This window comes from Equus caballus, chromosome 15 (assembly GCF_041296265.1).
Source record: "Equus caballus isolate H_3958 breed thoroughbred chromosome 15, TB-T2T, whole genome shotgun sequence".
Classification (NCBI taxonomy): domain Eukaryota; kingdom Metazoa; phylum Chordata; class Mammalia; order Perissodactyla; family Equidae; genus Equus; species Equus caballus.
The window spans coordinates 105599227-105621036 of record NC_091698.1 but is presented as its reverse complement, the minus strand read 5'-3'; the positions used below and the strand labels follow the sequence as shown (position 1 = coordinate 105621036).

Sequence of the window (21810 nt, the reverse complement as noted above, 5' to 3'; positions counted from 1 at the left end):
CACATCATTGAGGACTGCACATACCCCAGGGGCCGGAGGCCATGCTTTACCTTGCAGGAAGTCTTCTCTCCTAGAAACGGAGGCAGCGTGACTCCGTGGGCAGGACGCAGGCCCAGAGTCAGGGGTTCTCTCTAAGTTCTAATCTTGGTCCTCCCCAGCTTGAGACTGTGGCGAAGTCACTTAATTTCTCTGTGCCTCGATTTCTCCATCTGCAAAATATGAACCGCAATATAAAGCACCTAATGATTTCATTACCAGATTAGGAAGAAATGTAAATAGAGAGCATCCCTTTTACAGCTGGCACCATGGGTCCTTCAGCTTCCTCCAGGGACCAGATGTCTTCTGTCCTATCCAGGGATAATCATTCCCCTTGAGAATGATTATCCTAGATGTAGGGCCTGCTGTTTTGGCTCTGAGAAAGCATCTCCCCTGGGACTTGGTTAGGCGGTCCAGTCTGGGACAAGCTCTGTCTGGGAAGTTTTGTTCCCTGCCAGCTACATCAGCTCTGCAGCCTGTGAGATATTTGGCTCCATCTGAGAAGGTTCTAGAACTCCTGGTTCCCATGGTCCAGTATCCCTCCAGGCAGCCTTATAGAGACTCTCCTTCCTAGACGTGGGATGGAATCAGCCTACACAGCAGCATGGTAGAGCTACAACCCAGAGCTCTCTTGCGATCCTTATTGTCTCTGATTTCTCGAGGGACTTCAGGAGCTGTGGGACTAGGCTGTTCTCCTTAAAGTTCCTGGAGCTCGAAGAGCTTATGAAACATTATTTTCTTATCTATTATGTCATTTAGTTATCAACCAAACTTTATGCTAATTTTATGAATGAAGAAACAGACACTCAGAGAAGCTGAAGTACTTGCTCAAAGCTACCCAGAGAGTCTGAGGGAGAGCCATAACTGAAACTGAACTCTCTTGTTTGCAACTAGGACCCCTCCCAGTGTAATAAGGCCTTTCCAAACACACTCCCAGCAAGAACCTAAAGGGCTGAGCCACAGAGTGAGGCCTTTAAGTCCTGGTGGTCCTGAATGAGCCTTTGGGTGGGTTCCCCCGAAAAGCCTCCATAGATATTCACTCAAAGGGATTTCTTCATTCAAAAGGACTCGGTGTGTCTTGCTCGTGTGGCTTACTGGAACTGAAAATCTCTAGGCTGTTTTAAACCTCCACGGGTCAAGTGAACTAAGAGCCTGGAGATGATTAGAGATGATGCATCAGGAATTCACAAGGTGACGCTGACATTTAAGTTGACCAATTTGACATGGATAACTAGCATAACACCTACAGCAAGAAACTATCATCTCAACTTTCTCTGCAATTCTTCGTTTGAACAACAGACAACTCGATGGTTGAGTTAAACAAGAAACACAGGGAGTGACTGAGGCCCTCGGAACTCAGTATCCCTTCCTGTTACTGGGAACCAGCATCCTCATCTACTTCTGTTGACCCTTGGACACTGAGCTGTAAACCCTTTCCTTGTACACTCAGTTTTCCCCAGGGATGACTTCATCACACAGAGAGTGACTAAGTGTTTGAACACGTGTGTCTTGCCAAGAACATAAAGATATAGATCACAGAAGATTTAAAATCATAAATTCCCAGAAAGAGAAAGGAATTAGACCAGATTTGTCTCTTTTCTTTCCAACTTTGCCATTTAAAATGAAGAAACTTCTCCCCATCTCCTCCTTAGGATTTAATGATTTCCCTTAAACTTGACTCCAGGCTCTTCATCTGACATGGCACAAGGCTCTGTGGTGCATACCTTGGGAGAGGGACAATTCCACTCACCTTTGCGTCTTACCTGTCTCCATATTGACTGGCTGGTCAATATGGGTTTGTTGATTGTATGACAAAAAAAAAAAAAAGAAAAAAGAAAAATGAAAGAAGAAAGAAAGAGAGAGAGAGGGTGGGAGGTGGGAAGGAGGGAGGAAGGGAGGAAAAGACAGCACTTGCATTGACTGGTGCAGCAGGAATTCTAACTCTAATTGATTGGATTATGTTATACAAGTGACACAACCAACCGGTGAAATGTTTAATGGTTAACAGTTTCGAAATCAGACGGAATTATGTTAAGTCACTACCACCTACGGCCTCGTGCACTGAGCTCTTTTTATAAACATTACTTTCCCAGAATTTTTCAATCTCTAAATTAGACAATATACAACAAAGATCTAGCTTTCTGTAAATGCTCAATAAATGGTAGTACATTTATAGATGATCATTCTATACCAATTTACTAATATACCTACATAATATTGCTGCGTTTTAGTTTCTCATTTATAACTGTGACGATGTAAACGGCAGCAAAAGCTATCTGCAGAGAATTCTGGCTCTCTAGATAGGGATGCCTTTGATTAATTCAGCCAGTATTTCCTGAGGACTCGCTCTTCGGCGCTCTGCTAGACTTGAGTGACTTGGAATAGAACAAGATAGACAAGGTATTGCTACATAAATTCAAAGGAAGCATAAAGACGGAATAGAGAGAAGTTAGGATCAACTTAGCTGCAATCTTAAATATGTGGAAAAAGTACTTTATTTTGGATATAAAGAAAAATAGAAATTATGAAGGAATAGAAAGAAAAAAACATAAAACTGTCTGCTTGGGTAAAATAGAAATTCCATGGCCAGCATTAAATTTACCAACCCCCCCCCCAATAATTAAGAAAAATACAACATAATCTGCTAAAACAAAAATTAAAACATGTTAATACAGTGACATATTCAGTTTTAATACTGTGCCACATGCAGATGTTTGCCTTTTTATTTTTTTGAGGAAGATTAGCCCTGAGCTAACTGCTGCCAATCCTCCTCTTTTTGCTGAGGAAGACTGGCCCTGAGCTCACATCCGTGCCCATCTTCCTCTACTTTACATGTGGGACGCCTGCCACAGCATGGCCTGACACCCGGTGCCATGTCCACACCCGGGATCCAAACCAGTGAACCCGGGCTGCCGAAGCGGAACGTGCGCACTTAACTGTGGTGCCACGGGGTCAGCCCCCAATGTTTCCCTTTTTAAAATAAATTCTTTTATAAAACCATAGTTATAAAAAGAAGCATTTTGAAAACAGCTAATATTCAACTGAATGTTAGCAGTATTATCAAAAAATACACATATAAATTGTTCATAAGATTTAAAAATTAAACAATTAAATTATATATTAATGAGTGACAAGCAAATTGTTAATTATGGCTCAACTCATGTTCTCAGCATAAATTAAACCGGATTCAAGATTCCTGTTTACCACGGTTGTCACATAAACCTGAAGCATAGCTGTCTATGAGTTTTGTGTTTTGTTAACAATAAAACCGTGTTAGACAATGTCCCTTCAAAGAACAAATGGAAGAATAAGAATGATGACGCGATAGAGAGAACTTTCCACCTGAAAGTGGCGTGTTCCCATTATTTAATCAGAAGATGGCTTTGTGTGACTCGAAACAGAATATTTATTGCACAAAGCCAAATGTTCCCTCACTGGGCCGGAAGAGGCACGGCTGAGTCCCGCCCCACTCCTCTGCAGCCCCCACGGGGGCTTAGGAGTCCTCCTGGGGCAGCCAGGATTCAGAACCTACCAGAATTCCCCTTCTTGGAAACTAGCGCTTTTTAAAATTTTTTTAACATTAAAAGTCCGTGGCAGAAATTCCCTCTGGGAAATTTCTTTTAGGAAATCAAAGCTTCAGACCTAATTTGTTTCTATTTATTTGCTTTTGAAAAATGTGCCTTCAGCAGTGTCCATATGGAGGGCTTGAAAGGAAAAGAGCCTGACCTGGGTACTTGGCACACACCCCCGTGAGGCAGCGTGGTGGGCATCGAGGGGCGGTACCTGCCTGCTCCTGCTTCTTCATTCCTCTAGCCCTTAAGAGACTTGAGGGCAGGGAAACTTTATTTTTAGCATTGTAACAGTCTTCTTGCTGGATTTCTTCTCCATTTGGTCGATGCTAAGCCCTAGGCATTTTTTCAGAATAAGGACCCACAAGTGAGAGTTCCGTCCGAGGCGTCTTTGCACATGGGGAATGTCCTTATTTCAGTCTCCGGGGTGACATTCTAAGCATAAGTCGTTTCCCCAAGATGAGGGGGGCACTGCTTCTGTCGCAGCACTCTCCCCCGAGGCCAGGCTGATTCTGCTTCTCATCAGAAGCACAACTTTCCTCTGTAAACAGCTCTCAGGACCTTCTCTTCCTCCTGGTTTTCTGGAGTTTACTGGGCTGGGTGAGGGAATCTTTTCTTGATTCTTGTTGCTTAGCCCTCAGCGCACCCATACAGCCTGAAGTCCGCTGATCGGTGAGAACTGTCTTCTTTCTTTGATAATTTCTCCTCTTTATTTTCTATCCTGTTTTAAAAAATTCTTTAAAATTTCTATTAAATGGATTTGGATTCTCTAGATTTATCTTCCATTGACCTTAGCTTTCATATTTTTTTCATCTTTTTGTTCTTCTCTGTCTTCTGGAAGTTTTTCTCAAATTTATCTTTGAGTTCTTCAATTGCATTTAAAATTTTTTTTTCTGCTTTTTCTCCCCAAATCCCCCCGGTACATAGCTGTGTATTTTTAGTTGTAGGTCCTCCTAGTTGTGGCACGTGGAATGCCACCTCAGCATGGCCTAATGAGGTACCATGTCCGTGCCCAGGATACAAACCGGTGAAACCCTGGGCCGCCAGAAGCAGAGAACACAAACTTAACCACTCGGCCACTGCGCTAGCCCCGCATTTTAAAATTTAAGAATGCTATTTTACATGCTAAAATTGGTTTTTGTCACAGAGATATATTTGCATTTATTCTGTCAATTATTTGTCTTTATAAGAAGTTAGAGAGCATGTGTCACCACTGTGTCACTAACATCTCACACTGTGTGACGCAACAAGCACTAAATTATTGTTTGATTGATGATGAAATGGATGAATGAAGGAGCAGGGCTTGTGGCGGGGGGGGAGCAAGCAGGCAGGAATATCTGTGCAGGACCAGTATCAGGCACTTTCCCAGTGTTTCTAATCTTCACAACAACTACATGAAGTGGGTGTTACTGTCCCCATTTTGCAGATTCAAACAGGAGCCGGAAAGACATTAAATAAATAATTTGCTCAGTTTATGAGTAAGTTGGGAAACAAAATACAGGGTGCCCCACAGCAAAACAGTCCAGAACAGCTTGGTGAACAATGTGGGACACCACGAGCTCCCTCTCTTGGGCATTTGACTTGGCCTTGGTGGGTCAGCTATGAAAGTGGCGTGGGGCCAACTTGGTGCTCCCAAGACTCTTGGAGTACACTGCTTCTTTCATGAATGGAGGTCCGGGTACCTTCAGTTCTCCTTGCTCGGGAGCCTGGTTCATCTCTTCTATATGGAATGAGGCTGGTGGCTTTCAAGGTTTTTGACCGTGATCCATAGTGAGAAATATGCTTGATATCTTGATCCAGTGTGCACATACACATTGTGAATATTACAGAGAAAATTGAAACCACAGCAGAAACAAACATTTCACAAAACAGCATTTATTCTTGAGTCATCTTGGAGTTCTGTGTTGCCTATGAGGACACACTTTAGAAGAATGTTTTTCTGGAGAAATATTGGACATGACACATCAGCCTTGGGAATTAGTGAGAACCTGCCTAGGCCTCATGTCATCCCCAAATGAAGCCTACGACTGCTCCAGAATGTGAACTTGTTCTTCCTGAGTGCCTTGTCCTCTGCTTTCCAGTTAGATTTGATTTATTTTTACAACACCGTCTACTTGATGGCAATGCTCACATCTATGCCTCCAGCTTATCTCCATCAACTCAGACTCACCCCTAGTTCCAGCTGCCCTTTTGGGCTTTTCTAATTAGACATTTCAGATAAACCATTAAAAAATCACCAGGTTGAAGGGCAAGTTACTAAATGTCCATGAACACTTTCTCCTTCTCGGTTCCCTTTTTTTGTGAATAGTAATGGAATTCACGTCACCCAGCTCAGAAATGTCCACCACTTCCTTTACCCCAATACCCAGTTGTTTTAGGGTCATTCAAGTCCACCTCTCAAATGTCTGTCCAAGCATTTTTCCTTCCTTTCTGTTTCTTTTGCTTTGATCCATAGTTGCAACCACGGTCCGTGGTCTTATTGCCTCTTCTCTGAATGCCCGCAAGAGCTTCTTTCCTGGGGCCCCTGCCGCAGCTCCCACCTGTCCGTTCTCTACAGCTTTCTAAGATACAGATTTGTGAAATGGGCGCCAGTCAAACTTCCTGCTAACATTTTTTAGTGTTTCTCCGTCACCTTCAAGACCCATCAATGCCCTGTAGTGATTGCCCCCTCCTCCTGAGTCTTCCTACGTGTGGTCCAGCCCACCTGCTGAGCCCATTTGAAGCAATGCCCCTACTGAACCATCACATGATGCTGAACCACCTCGGTTTCCTTCTCCTTCCCACACCTTGTGTCTGTCTACACACATCCATCTGTGTGGACCACCTCTCTCCCTTTGATTCAGTCCCTTGTTGTCTTCCGGGAGGAGCCTAAGTGGCCCCCCAGCCCCAGGCAGGCTCAGGCACCCCTCCTCTGTGCTCCTAAGGCAACTTGTGTGTGTGTGTGTGTGTGTGTGTGTGTGTGTATCATAAATCTTATCACATCATTTCGTCACTCATTCCATTTCTGTCTTCTCTTTTGTACCCTTTCTTATTTTAGACAGAAAGTGGGTTATTACATGGTATTGTAACAGCCTGCTTACTTGTTTATTTGCAGTGGTGCAAAAACTCTCCTGTGTATTTTGAGTATTTATAGGATAAAATGGAGAATGTGACAAGGTCATGCCCATTCTGGCAGAACTCCTGAGTGGATTCCCTTATTTCTCCTATTGCTATAGCTGTTTCTCTGTGTGGAAGGTGCCAGCAGGTGAGGCATGCAGGCAGCAGGAAATCAAGAAGCACCATTTCCCTGTACAACTCTTCAGTCTAAGTGAAAACATTCAGAATAGAATGGGCTGCTGAGGGTGATGCAAGAAGTTGTAAGTCAGGAAGACCCCATGCTGGCTTTCTAGTGGGAATTTCTGCTTGGCTATAAGAAAACTGCCCTGTGGGGGCAGCTGAATGTTCTGTGGTTGCTAGACCATGACCTGTTGCTACTCAAGGCGGCATTTTAGGATGAAAGGGTCTTGCAATTCTGCACATAGATTCATTACTCTGGGTCAATTCTTGGTATCTTCTGGAGTCCTCTGGGAAGGTCAAGATGGAGTTGATCTAATGTTGTAATCATCACTCCTGCAGTAATGCATTCCCCATCACTGGAACTACTCAAAAATGACCCACTCATCCCTTCTAAGAACGTTGTACCATAGAAAACAGGGACTGAATTCTGGCGCTGCTATTTATGAGCTTTGTAACATTTAAGAGTCAGAAGATATATCCACAGCTAACATCATACAGAACAAAGTAGAACTCACATTTCCCAGTTTCAAAACTTACTACAAAGCAACGTTAATGAACACAGTATGGCATGGCATAAAGACAGACATATAGATCAATGGAATAGAATTGAGAGTCTAGAAATAAAGTCATACATCTATAATCAACTGATTTTCCACAAGGGGGCTAAAACCATTTGAAAGGGAAAGGATGGTCTTTTCAACAAATGGTGCTGGGACAATTGGATAACTTCATGCAAAAGAATAGATTTGAATACATATCTCACAAAAATAAACTCAAATTGGATCAAAGACCCAAACGTAGGATATAAAACTATAAAAATCTTAGAAGAAAACGTAAGAGTAAATCTTCATGATCTTGGATTTGGCCAAGAATTCTCAGACATAACACCAAAAATATGAGCAACAACAACAAATAAACTGGTAAATTGGACTTATTCAAAATTATGAAAAACTTTTGTGTTAAAAATACACCATCAGGAAAGTGAAAAAGACAACCCACAGAATGGGAGAACATATTTGCAAATCATATATCTGATAAGAGACTTGTGTTGAGAATATATAAAGAGCTCTTATAGCTCAATAATAAAAAAGACAATCCAATTAAAAATAGGCAAAGGATCTGAACAGACATTTTTCCAAAGAAGATATACAAATTGCTAGTAAGCGCACGAAAAGATACTTGACATTATTAATCATCAAAGAAATGAAAATCAAAACCACAATGGGATACCACTTCATACTCACAAGGATGGCTAGAATGTAAAAGTCAGGTAAGAACAAGTATTGGCAAGAATGTGAAGAAATCAGAGCCTTTATACACTGCTGTTGGGAATGTAAACGGTGCAGCCACCTTAGAAAACAGTCTGGCAGTTCCTCAAATGATTAAACAAAGAGTCAGTGTATGACCTGCAATCTCACATCTAGGTAAGAAATGAAAACACGTCCACACAGAAACTTGTACAAGTATGTTCATAGCAGTATTCTTCATAATATCCAAAATGCGGAATCAACTTAAATTTCCACCAACTGATGAATGGATAAATACAATGTGGTCTATCCATATAACGGAATATTATTCAGCCATAAAAAAGAATGAAGCGTTGATACACACTGCACCATGGATGAACCTTGAAACATTATGCGAAGTGAAAGAAGCCAGTCACAGAGACCACACATTATACGACTGCATTTATATGAAATGTCTGGAATGGGGAAACACTTGGAGACAGAAGGTAGATTACTGGTTGCCTTGGGCCAGAGGGGTAGGTTGGGAAGCAGGCTATGACAGCTAAAGGCTAAAGGCTGTGGGGTTACTTATTGAGGTGATGAAAATGTTCTAAAATTGACTCTGGTGATAATTGCACATCTGTGAATACACCAAAACCCACTGAACTGAGCATTTTAAATGGGTGAATTCCATGCTTTATCAGTTGTATCTCAATAAAAGTGTTAAAGAATATTCATAAGACACATCAGGGGACACTTGGGAGGCACGAGGGAAGCAGCAGAACCTGCTGAGGCTCCAGGGAGCAAATGCCACTGCTGCTTTGACGCAGGGGCCGACTCCCTTGGGGTCCCGGTGGCATTTCCCCTGGATTTTGGGTGTAAGACTTCCCTTGCATGATTCTTGGGAGTCCCCGTCACCAACCCTTCTGCTCCTAGCTGAAATGACTGCTTCTCAGCATTAGCATCGGATGGTACACCTGTGTCTGCCAGCCCTGCTCAGGTGGCAAGCAAATCTGACATCCCCTCGGGCCCAGAAAGATGCCATGCTGCGCCCAAGCCCACAGCTTGCTGTGGCAAAACCAGGCAGGAACCTCAGTCTCATGGCTGCCTGCCACTGGCGCAGTGCTGACGGGGCATGGGATGCTCAGGGCACACTGGGCTCACTGCCTCGCTGGGTCCTGGTCTGTCTGTGAGTGTGGCTGTCCACCAGGGTGCTTCCAGGGCGCCCGGGTTCAGCTCCTGTCAGTGTTCTGTGACCCTTTGGTGGCACACTGCCCTCCCATTCTAGCTCGGTTGAAGTTCTCAGAAATAGGGGACGTTACTCACAAGAAAGGGGAAAGCCAAGCTGGTGGGATGGGCTCCAGGAGAGTAACTGATTTGTGTCACATGAAATGCCCCTGTGGTTTCTGTGAAGTGTTCTTCCCATGCCACTGCACAAGGGCCTTTCCTGACCCCCGATGCTCTGTGTTTTAGGTCGCGTGCAACTGAAGTCATTCCTCCACACAAATGGTTTGGTTGACAAGTACTTGCTAAACGCATCACCATCACATATCTGATCGTGCAGGGACCCAATCCATGTGACCAAGATTTTAGATGCTGCACAGTCCTTCTGTGCACCAAATTTACCTCATAAATAACAACAAACTGCTGAAGGCCCAGATCAATAACAGACAGCCTCATGTGCTTTTTAAATAAGAGGAAACATATTTGAGAGCAAGTACAGTGCATCTTAACTGGTATTATTTCATTTTTCACCCTGAGGCAGGATGTGTAGGAATCCTGTTTTCCTCCCCAGCAATTGGAGAGAGTTGATCTGCCTTCTATCTCGCAGCAAACTGGGGATTTAATACTTTAATAATCAGCCGTGTCCTTCTGAGCCACCTTTCGTGGGAGATCTCCAAGTTTGCTCTTTCCAAACAGTGACTTAATTAATCCTCCCAGCAGCCCTGTGCCCTGGGCAGCCCGATAATCCACTCTCACAGCCGATGGAATTCCAGGAAGACGAATCCTCTTCAAGGGACACATGCACTGCAAAGCTCGATAAACCTGGGACTCAGGGCTGAAGGCGCGGGAAGGCTGTCTCGGGACATGAAGAGGTCCCGGCCTCCCTTCCTCTGGGTCTGCTCCTGCTTCAGGGAGAGCAGGCTTCTCATTGTTGGCTGCATCACAGAGGGGACATCTGTCCCCGGTCGTCCAGGACAGGCATCCTCACTTATTCTTGTTTGTAATGTGGCTGCTGACACAGAGCCCGCAGCTCAACAAAGCTAAGACAGAGAGGATGTATTTAAATCAAAGGGAAATCAGCAGGGGAGCAGTAAATGTGGAAATGAGTGAGAGAGAAGAGGCACACAAGGAGCTCAGGGGAGGGACCGATGCTGCAGGAAATGGAGGCCGAGGGACGAAGACGATTCGCCCAGATCTTGTGTAAGAGGGGGCATGGCAAGAATCAAGGTCAGGACCAGTTGGCCCAGAGGAGAAGCAGTAGATAGAAATGTGCTGCAGAGAAAGGTTTTGGGGGAGTCAGGGTGCAAGGTTTTGAACACTGAATTAGGGAATTTGGACTTTTTCTCCTCAAGTACAAAGGCCTATTGAATGCTTCGGAGCAGGGCAGACTTCAAATCTCAGTCATTTTTCGGATGGTATTGTTGATCCTCACTTAAGACACAAGTTATCTGGTTGGGCTGGCACTTGTGCACCTGGCAATCAGGAAAGGATGTGGGCTCCCAGTGACTGATGGGTCATGAGCACACCCACAAGGATTTTACCAAGGGCGCCAGGGTCCTAAAAACGCTGCACTGTGAAAGGGGTGGACGTAAAGGCCTCATCAGCACACAGCCTCTGAGGAGTCTCTCCGCCTCCAGGACTTGACTCAGGGTTCAGTCACAACGATGCAAAATGAAAAGGTGTGCAGCTTGTGGAGGTCTGCGAAGAGCTTTCACGTTTGCCCCCTGGCCCCTATGAGAAACTCGTGCACTTGGAGGCCGGCTGTCGTCACTGTGTTTTAAACATCGGGTAGCCTTGGCTGGAAGAAGCTGAGCAACCCTCAGCAGCCAGGCGGATGACCTGGGAAAGTTCCGCCCTCTCTGCGCCTGCACTTTCTTGACTGCAAATGGGACCATGGCGGGACCTGCCTCTGGGCCATCCTGTAAAGCTCCCATCGGAGCAGCTAACACAATATGGAGCGCTCAAAACATCGTATGACAACTGTGTTCTCTGCACACTCAGGAGGCTCCTAGCTGCCCTGACCTTGACACTATTTTAGAGAAAGGAAAGACGGCACAGTGAAACAGAGGAGGAAAGAGCGAGGGGAGGAGGAGGACAGGAAGGAGCTTCTCAACTAAGAAGTGTAGCATCTTCTGTGTGCTGGGTCCTAGCCAGGGCTTCCTTACGTTGTAACTGTTCATTCCTTTCAGCAACCCTGTGAAGGGTCATGCTTAGTCTACCTGCAGATGACACATAACCTAGACGAGGTTAGATGCCAGCAAGCAGCCTGACTGGGATCCCAGCATAGTCAGGGCCTTGCCCCTAGAGTCACAAGGGTCAGTGCAATTGGATGACGGCAGAATGAAAGGAAGTATTACAAAAAGTGGACGGGAGGCTGATAACATGGAAGGGATGCACCATATCCTCTAAGGAAATGTCAACTTAGGAAGAAACATCCACATTTATTTCGGTTCAGCTGAAGCCTAGTAAGGATTAAGCGACTCGATCCATTCAGCAATTAGGTGTTGAGACCTGTGTCCACATCCAGTGTAGTGCTGGGGATGCAGCAGGGACCTAACCAGACAGTTACTGCTCTCAGGGACCCCACGGCCAAGGCAGGGAAGGGGTGAGAGGTGCTAAGAAGAAACCACGGGGGTGGAGCAAAGGGCTAGAAGGGGCAGGGAGTGGCTGTCCCAGGTGGCTTGGCCAGGAAGGTTATCCTGGGAACTTGGACACACACCAGAGAAATCCCTCTTCCTGACTTTCGAGCCCTCAACACAGAGCCTGTTGGGGATTTAGGATGAGGAGGCACACGACACTCTACTTTTTGAGTTCTTACAGATGCCATAGTACCGTTTTCTCCCTAAATGGTATCAAATGGGGAGATTCCTCAGAGACACAGGATCTGTAGAAATAAATGGGAATCTGTGGCCTTCTCTAGTTTGGCTCTCTGGAGCTGCCTATGGGTGAGGAAGCTTCCTGGGGAATTGGGGAACATATGTGAAGGTAGAATTTAAAATATAATAAAAGAAAAAATAATATTTAGAATCAAGAGAGAGAAGCTGGCCTGCTAGATAGGAAAAGCAAAATAATAATGTAGCATACATATATACACACATACACATCTACATTCATTTACATGACGTGAAAACATGAAGCCACGTAGGACAACCCTTACAAGCATCCAAAGTGTCTGATTCCCCGTCTTGTCAGTCTCAGCTATGGCATTCTGACATACACCAGCCAGGTTACCTCTAATTAATGCAGACCTTAATTTTCTTGGTGTGGATTTCACTACACAGATGGCAATTAAAAAGCATCTACCTACTTAAATTACAATTTAAAGGAGGTGATATTAAAACCTTGCTATTAATTGAGTCCACAGGCCCACCAACAGCTGCGCTACCTCCCCCTTCAAGCAGCTGGGAGCGGAGGCTGGGTCATCAGAGGTTTGTTGCCAAGCCAGCATCACAGGAGTAAGAATGAACGGTGCAGGTTGTTGTTTTCTTCCCAGGCTCCCGGGACTCAGTGCCGAGTCCCCTTCGGGAGTGCTCACTCCGACCTTCTCATCGCTCCTTGAGTGCACCTGACACAGGCAGTCCTCTTTCTTCCACTCACTCTCCTCCTTCTGAGCTTGGCAAAGGTTATTCAGGAGAGTGGAAAATAGGAAACAACCTAAACACCCAACAGCATGGAAAGCTACATGATTTACAATGTGCCCACTTCCCAGCTTGAATGGGAAGACCATTGAGTTTTTCCAAACACACTTGAGTTCTGCTTGATCAGCTGCCAGCCAGGTCCTTGGTCTGTTGACCTAATGGCTCTGAGTCCCAGGTTCCCTTTATAACGTGGGGAAAATAATTCTCGCCTGTTAGGTTGTTGGGTGTATTAAATGAGTGATACATGAAATACCCAGCACACAACCCGTGCCCAGTCCATGCAAGCCTTTCTTCCCAGGTAAAACATGTAATTATGAACACTTATGGCAATGTGTTAAGTGCTTATGATGTAATTTTGAAACAAATATTAGGTTGAAAAATTATAAGCATTACATGCTTAAAACCAAAAAACACAATGGACATGTACAAATATTGACAAGAAATAAATACAAATGTTGATAATACCTGTGATATGGGGGTGGGATTTTGGAATATGTGCTTTTTAGCTTCCCAACTTTCTCTGCCACTGCACTACCTTCCTAAAACCTATTAGTGCTTAAGACGTTGCTATTATTCTTGAGATGGTTCCAAAACATTAATATAGATTCTGACTAATACTAAATTCTGTGTACAAAAGGAGACTTATCATTAAGTAGGCTAACTGTCTTTAATAATGCTAATTCAATGACGATCTTGGAGATTTTTCTTTTGTTTTATTCAATTTCCTGTTAATGAGAACTTAATTTTGGCAGGAGAGAGAAATGAGGCCTAAATTAGTCCCAGTCATGTAGTGACCGCTGGGCTGGGACAGGGGAAAGTGACACTTTAAGATGGGAGGTCTCCGAGTGGAAAGACTCAAGTTGGGTCATGTACTGAAGTTTTAACTTTATGTACAAGAAAACCTGAACACCTTGGATCAGATTAGGTCTAGCAGAGCAGCTTATCTGATCCACACATTTCTGCCTGGTGCCTTTTATTGCAGCATGCATGTTGTAAAACAACACAAAGTTAATGGGTGATTACTGGTCGTTGGAGCCCTCAAGGAATGGAACGAGGCCAGAGCATGAAATCTTCCCAGAACCTGGACTGCATCATTGCCGATGGCCTTGGTAGATGGGCTCTCCCGTCCACCTACTGTTTCACTCTGAGCTCGCCCCCTCCTACCCCAGTGACGAGCCTGTGGTTTGTACAGGAGGCCAGCAGGAGGCGTGCGGCTTCCCCAGGCTAGCGGCATTTTGTTTTGCACAGGAGGAGTCTGAGTCCCAGAGAGAGGGCACCTCCTGGGGTGGCTCTGCTTTCAACACGTCTACACTTGCTCAGGTGTAGTAACGAGTGTGGGGATGAGCAGCTGATTTGTTAGAAGGGTTTGGCCCTGGGTTAGAAATATCAACTCACTTTAATCCAGTAATACGTGATGACTTCTGTGTGAGCTAAGCTTTGTTATCTCCATTTCTCACACAAAGATATTAATTTTGGGGACTGAGGCAAGGTCAAGTAGCATGCCCAAGGTCGCTCAGACAAGAGAACAGATTTGGTATCCAATCCCAGGGGCTCCAACCCCAAGTCCACTGGTCTAAAATGGCACATGGGTACATCTCAGTGTAAAGAATCCAGACAGCACAGATGACATTCGAGTTCCTGTTGACTGGAGCCCCATCTCATCCCCTTCCTTGCAGGCAGATACTTTTATTAGCTTTGTTTGCGTCTGCTGTAACTTTCACTCTCACCTAAACACATGCACACACACACACCCCTTACCTAAATACCGTTAGCCTTAGCACATACGTAAATACATAGAATTACTTCATTTTTAAACATAAATACTGTTATATTTTACATATCCTTCTACAAACATTTTTTTCTGTTAGAATTGGATAGATTTCCATGTGAGTGCAATAAGCTATACTTTAAAATTTGTAACTGGAGGTTATAATTCTATAATATGGCTACATATAATTTATGAAATATCAAACGTCTTGATATAAATTCAGATTGTTTCCTGCTTTTTGCTAAACAAATGGTACTCTAATGAACATTCTTGGGTGTGTCTCCTCTTCGTGCACATGTACTTCTATTTCTCAACATTTAATATTTTAACAGATACCAACAAGTTGCCCTTTGAAGTGGCGTAATGGGGTTCACAATTAGTTCCTGGGTGAGGGCACACGTCTTCTGGATGCCCTGCCAGCAGGTGGTACCATCTCACTTCGTCTGACGGCCCATTTGTGTCTATAGATTACTTGAGTCTAAACTTCCTGCTTTTTTAGCCGTTTCTCTCCTGTTTTGTCAAGTAGCTGATTGCATCCTATATCTTTCTGATTACATTGTTATATATATTCTGGATAGTCATCCTTTTCATGTTATACTTGCAGCCAATACTTCTCCCCAGCTTATCACTGGTCTTTTAGTTTTGTTTACAAATGTGTCTTGCTCCTAAGTTTTAAACTTTGATAAGGTTATGCTCATCAGTCATTTCTGGTATAACTTCAGTTTTTATACTGCATCTAAGAAGACTTTTCCTATTCTAAGGTAAAAGACACTTGCAGGTTTTCTCCCAAATCCTCTTAAATCACAGACAGCTCACGTTTACTTGTGATGCGTGTATGGTGGGAATCTCACCCAGGTAGTGTCATTCCAGGGACCACAATGCCTCCGAGCAGGCACCCTTCCAGAGGATTCCTCATTCAACGAGCCCCGTGAGCACCCCACCTTGTGCTGATTAGCACCCGCCAGGATGAGTGACGTCCACGTGAGGGAGGACAAACGGGAGCTCAGCACGAGCGCCGGAGCAGAAGTGGCCATAGGACTGACAGTACAGGAGGGGCTTCTCCAGACCATCCGTCGGGATGCTGGCATTTCTAAAGAGGGGATGTTTGGGTTCTGACCAGGAGGAGGAGGCAGATGGCTGAGTGAGAAGCAGAGTAGAAATTTCCAGACCGAGGAAGCAGCAAGAGAACTAACCCAGGAGAGAAAGAGGTTTAGGTAAAGGGGCAGAACGCAGGCAGGGTCAGACCATCACGGGTTTCCAGCGCCACACAACAGGCCTCGGTTTTATTTATTCTGAGTGTGGCAGGAGGTATCAGAGGGTGTTAGGCAGGGGGCAAGTGATCCAATCAGTTTTTGAACAGGCCCCTCGTGCCTGGTCTTATGTGTTCTCTCTGGAAGTCAGAGAGTTGGGGTCAATAGTAGGCAGGAACTCTCTTCTTAGGAAACAGGGCATTCCCTCACTTCCCGGAGACCCTGCTGATGTTAGACATTTGGAGGAACAGGGAACCAAGTTCCTACCTGCAATGATTAAAGTTTAAGTGTGCTGAGGTCTTCCCATGACCAAGACTGCTTGTTTGTGCAGTGGGGCATCACCAGTTAAGCTCCAGCTCCAGCGTGCTCTGAGTGTGAGCAAGAAGCCACTGGCTGCAAACCTCACGGCTGAGCATGTGCAAGGAAGGCAGCCTGGGCAGATGTCTCAACTTCACTCACACGCTTTGGACAGTGTGTGGCTCGTAAACGGAACAAGCTCAGAATGTTGGTTACATAGGGCCTTACTCTGCCGTGGAAACCTCTCAGCACACATCTGCTCGCAACGCATAGGATTCCTTCCAAGTTGGGGAGGCCTTTTGCAGGGTACAAGCTGGGGTTCTCTACTCTCCAAACAGTTAAAAGCGTCTGTCCCACCCAGTAAGCTCTGACACCCACCTCCTGGTGGTCTGATAAACTCTAGTTTAAGCTCTCAGTTGGCTAATATTTTCTCATATAAATTTAAATGCCCTTTGTTTTATGGGATAGTAGTTTTTCTTTGTCAGACTCAGAGTTCTATAACATTATATTAAATAGTTTTTAAATAAAAAGAAACACAAATTCAACCAAGTAAAAGATGATAGAACATGTATTGAGAGATATTTCAATCTTCCCTTTTCCTCTTGTCAATCTATGAGAACTTCTCTGAGGTCAGAATCATATACAATACGTTGATGCATAAGGTCAACCTTTGTCCTTATTCATCCTTCCAAAAATATCATTTTTCACCCCGCAAGATGACATGGTCAAATTGGTCAAATGTGATAGAAGATGGATCATCCACCTACGTGTGACCAAATGGTGACAGGGACATTTCGTCTTGAAGTATTATTATTGCTGAGAATTGACAACAAGTACTCAGGGGTTGCACACGCGATGTCATTCACATTCAGGGTTCACTGACATGACTCAGGACTGGGTAATTTTCTCCACCATCTAGAACAGAAAACAGCTGCCATGATCATTGTTGGATTACCTTCTCATACTACGAAAGGAGTGCTATCAATGTTTCTGTAAATGTTGTGTTTCACCAAATCTAATTGTTATTGGTTGAATTGTGTTTCAAAAATTCATATGTTGAAGTCCTACCCCCCAGGACCTCAGAAAGTGACCTTACTTTGAAATAGGGTCATTGCAGATAAAATAAGTTAAGATGAGGTCATACAAAATAGGGTGGACTCTAATCCAATATTGCTGGTATTCTTATAAAAAGCGGAAATTTGAACACACATACACAGGCAGGGGGATGCCTTGTGACCATTATGCAGGCATCATGGTGATGCTTCTACAAGCCAAGGAACACTGAGGATCGCCGGCACACCACCAGAAGCTTGGAGAAAGGTCTGTGGCAGATTCTCCCTCACCGACGACACCCTGATCTCGGACCTGCATTTCCATCCTCCAGACTGTGAGACAGATAATTGCGGGTGTTTCAGCCCCAGCCTGCAGTGCTTTGTCACAGCAGCCCGAGCAGATGCCCGAATCTCGGCCCTCCACCCTCTCAGAGACTCTGCCCTATGGAGCCCATGGGGTGAAGTGTTTACGTTGGGCTCCCGGGAAGAAGGTTCTTGCCATCGTCTGAGATCCTTCTCACTCCACTCCTGACTCTTACTTCAAAGCCACTGACAACAACATCTTTTTGGTGATATTCATTTGGATGGATTTGAAGGTCAAGGGTCATGGTCACAAGGTGACCATGAGGCTCGTCACCCTGGTTCAGCTTTCCAGGCTGAGAGGCATTTTAGGCAAATTTCAAACTGCCCCTTTCTCCTCAGATGGGACCCCAGTAGCTATCAGTTTTCTGTGTGGAAAATGGGATATACAAATGGGAGCTCAGCACGAGCGCCGGAGCAGAAGTGGCCATAGGACTGACAGTACAGGAGGGGCTTCTCCAGACCATCCGTCGGGATGCTGGCATTTCTAAAGAGGGGATGTTTGGGTTCTGACCAGGAGGAGGAATAGTGCCATCTTGGATATCATTATTTATATTATTCTTCTCCACATTTCCTTTTGTGCCAGTCTGAGCCTTCCCCATGGCCTGAAAGAGAATTAGGATTGCTATAATTGGAATCCAAAATTAAGATAAATCAGTCAATATTCATGTGTTCTGACCTCTGTCATAGGTCCTTGAGGATTAGAACGAAGGACAGAGGAAGCAGGCATGGAGTGCAGTAGGGTCACAGAGCGGAGGGAGAACAGAAAGTGAGCCAGACTGGGTTTTTGGGGGGGTCTTTTTTGGTGACGAAGATTGTCCCTGAACTAACATCTGTGCCAATCTTACTCTTTTTCCTATGTGGGATGCTGCCACAGTGTGGCCTGATGAGCAGTGCATAAGTCCACACTCAGGATCCGAACCCACAAACCCTGGGCCGCCGAAGCAGAGTGCGCTAATTTAACCACTACGCCACTGGGCTGGCCCCAGCCAGACTGTTTTAAAGCTCGCCCAAGGCGGGACAAGGTACAGGTCACCCTGCTGGGAGAGAGGAGGGGAAGAGGGAGAGACCTTGCAGGAAAGCGCAGGGCTGCCAGGGCCGAGGTGGGAGGTGAGGCATCTCTATGGCCTGGGCTGTGCACTCTGTGGTCCAAACCCCTGGACACCAGCTGCCTCCCTCAGAGGGAAGCTGGACAGTGAAGCCCACGTCTGAGGAGGCCCGTTAGCTGTTCACCTTGGCCGTGCACACAGCTACCATTAAGGGGATGGGGGCATTCTGCCAAGGGCTGCCTGGAGATTGCCTATGGCTTCCCCATTCCCAGGGGCCTGTTTGAATTCCATCCAAAACTGTGTGGACACTCTCCTGTTTTTCACCCACTCTGCCACATGTATAAAGCCCTCTCCAACAAGGATGGGGGTGCTGTTGCTTAACACCCTTAAGGCGTGGAGGGGAAATTTTCCCCAGCGCCTGGCTCAAAGGGGCCTGGCAGAGGTGAACCCACCCTGATTCCCTCATGGTCTGGTGAAGACCGGAGCGTGGTCTCCTGCCCTGACTACAAGCTTTGGTTTTGTTTTTTCACATCAAGTAGTTGGATGAGAAGGAGCCTGCACGGGCTGCTCAGTGACTCTTCCTCTCCAGCTGAGTGTGCTCCTTCTCCTCGGTGGTCCCAGTCCTGGACAATCCTGCCTTCAAGAGAGAGAAGTGCCCAGACTCATGTAACTCCCTCTCTCAACCACCAAAGTTAGTGTCAGTGTAGACTGTGCTCCTGGGTGTCCTCCTCTGGGGAGAAGCACGAGGTGGTGATGTTAGAGCAAGCATGACCCACTGCATTAGTCCCCTTTGAAACGACAGCCAAAGCTGGGGGTAAAAGTCTCACCAGCTTGCTTGCTTTATGTCAGCAAAACTTGGACTCTCTTCAGAGAAGATACTTTACATTGATTTTAAAATGGTTCCCTCAAAAAAAGCCAATTTCAGATAATTCTGAAATTTCCATCTTGACTATAATCTAAAAAATTAGCTTATTGATCTACCTTCTGCCGCTGCTCTGACTAAAATTATTTTCTCAGAAGTTGCCCAAACCCACCAATCCGGGAGCACTTCTCATCACAGCATCTGCCTGCTGGGTCGTTTCACTGCTCTTGAAACTCCTTCCTCCTGTGGCTGATCCAGTTCACTTCTTAGTTTTCAAGACACTCTTTCCACCCCCAGCTTAAGATGTTCCCAAGATTCTGTTCTGGAGCCTCCGCTCTCCACTTGGCAGTTTCATTCACTGCATGAATCTAACTTTTACCTCTAATGAAACAACTTACAAAGCTTTACCTCCAAGCCCGTTTTCCCATCAAATCATCTCTCGAATTTCAGCATCTGCCTCTTTTCCCACACAGACGTCCAGGGATGCCTCATACTTAGGTTCTTTCCCTGACGATGGACCGGTTCTGACTCCGCATCCGTCAACACTATCAACACTTCCTCCGTCACCTTCCCAGGACCAGAAAATCACCTTTTCCTCTTCCCTGGCTGCTGCGCAGTTTCACTCAGGTGCTCGGTTTTGAAGCCTTCCCCGTCTTAGCCCTGACATGACTCTGCCCCCTCCTTCGTCTTCTGGCTGTTCTCACAGCAAGAGCCCGAGTCTGGGCAGGGCCCGCTCAGCGCCCGGCTGCCTCAGCAGCTTCTGTCGGTCTATCTTGAGTGTCTCCACCACAGCCCATGCCGTCCTGTGCACTATGGGATTTTTTGTTTTGTAAATCTTAGACAGAAATCCAACATGTAAAATGGACGGAAGCTCAGACACCCTGGACGAAGTGGGGTGAGGGGTGCAGGGTCCTGACAGCTTGGTTTTCACTTGTTCCCTGTGTCAGCTGTTGCACTTTTGAAAATCCTGGGCTTAGCAGAGCACAGCTGAACACAGTTCACTTCTGCTCACAATCCTGAGGTGGTTCCTGCAAACTGCCAGTTAAATGTAACGTTCCCTGTCTGGGGATCTGAATTCCTTCCATGTTGTTCTGCTCACCAAACTGCAAGGTTCCGGAACGTGAGGGCTGCGTCTTATTTACCCAGCACGGTGTTTTACTCAGAAAAGTGCCCAATGCTATTTACTGAGTTGAAAGCAACTTAAAAACCAGCACGTGTAAGAAACATCTAGACTGATTTCTATTAAAAAAGACATGGATAATTTGGAAGATCACCAATGTGATTTTTTTTTTGTCAACTGGAATAGTCTGGGGGATTTTGAGATCATTTGAGAAAAGCCATCATATTATTTGCAACAGGGAAATAAATATGCTCCAGTCGTCCTGAGCGTGTGGCAGAGCGTGGGGCTCCCTGGTGGACCAACCTGTGAGGATGTGACAGCCATCACACTCACCTATGGGCTGCAAGGGGACATTAGCATACATTTACATAAATTTACATATAACATTCCTGTCACCCCAGCTCCCACACCTGCAGACTAGATAAATTTTTTAAAAAGGTAGTGTGACCCATGGCAATTATATTCAAACCCAATATTCAGAACAAGATACATGAAGCAAAACAAAGATCTAAACCAATCAATTACGTGCCTGATTAGGATAAAGACAGGCAGAGCTTCAGTGAAAAGTAGGAAACCAGGCAGCAAGCTCAAGGTCCTCTCGTAACAGAGCTTTAAAGCCTCAGCACCAACGCCGAGTTCCCTGTCCTCACGGGAGTGAAGCAGATGGGAAGGGGGCCCTGTCAGTAATGTGAGCCCATCCCAAGGGATCCTGATGGGTTGATTTCTCATCACCCCTAAAAGCTCAGTGTCTTAGTGAAAAAGCAGCTTCTCAGCCCCATGGGCTTCCTGGAGCTGGTTCGGGAGGTCAGTTTCTCTCCCAGCGTCAGGTGTGTGGCTGAGCCACCACTAACAGGCTATGTCAGCCTTTGCCTGACTCCCGATGCCAGGGACGGGGAGGGTGCAGGGGACCTCTCAGCACCCTTCCGACACACACACACTGCGCTGCCGCTGCTGCTCTGGGGAGGCTGTGGTGTCGACTGCCCCCTGCTCACAGCCACCCCTCACGGTGCTGTCTGATAGAATGTTCTCGAATGCCACCCTAACTCTGCTGATAGCCGAGCCCTCAGTGCCCACAGTGGTGGT

At 45.6% G+C, this 21810-nt stretch overlaps 1 protein-coding gene across 50 annotated transcripts in view; it reads right to left on the bottom strand.

The window, feature by feature from the left end:
* The window catches only part of MYT1L (myelin transcription factor 1 like), a 446903-nt gene that overhangs the window by 173062 nt on the left and 252031 nt on the right, over positions 1 to 21810 (bottom strand). For all 50 annotated transcript variants that reach the window (XM_070236766.1, XM_070236774.1, XM_070236800.1 and 47 more), the window contains exon 5: positions 51 to 209. The gene's annotated coding sequence lies outside the window, so the exon portion shown is untranslated. The remainder of the gene's footprint in view (positions 1 to 50; positions 210 to 21810) is intronic.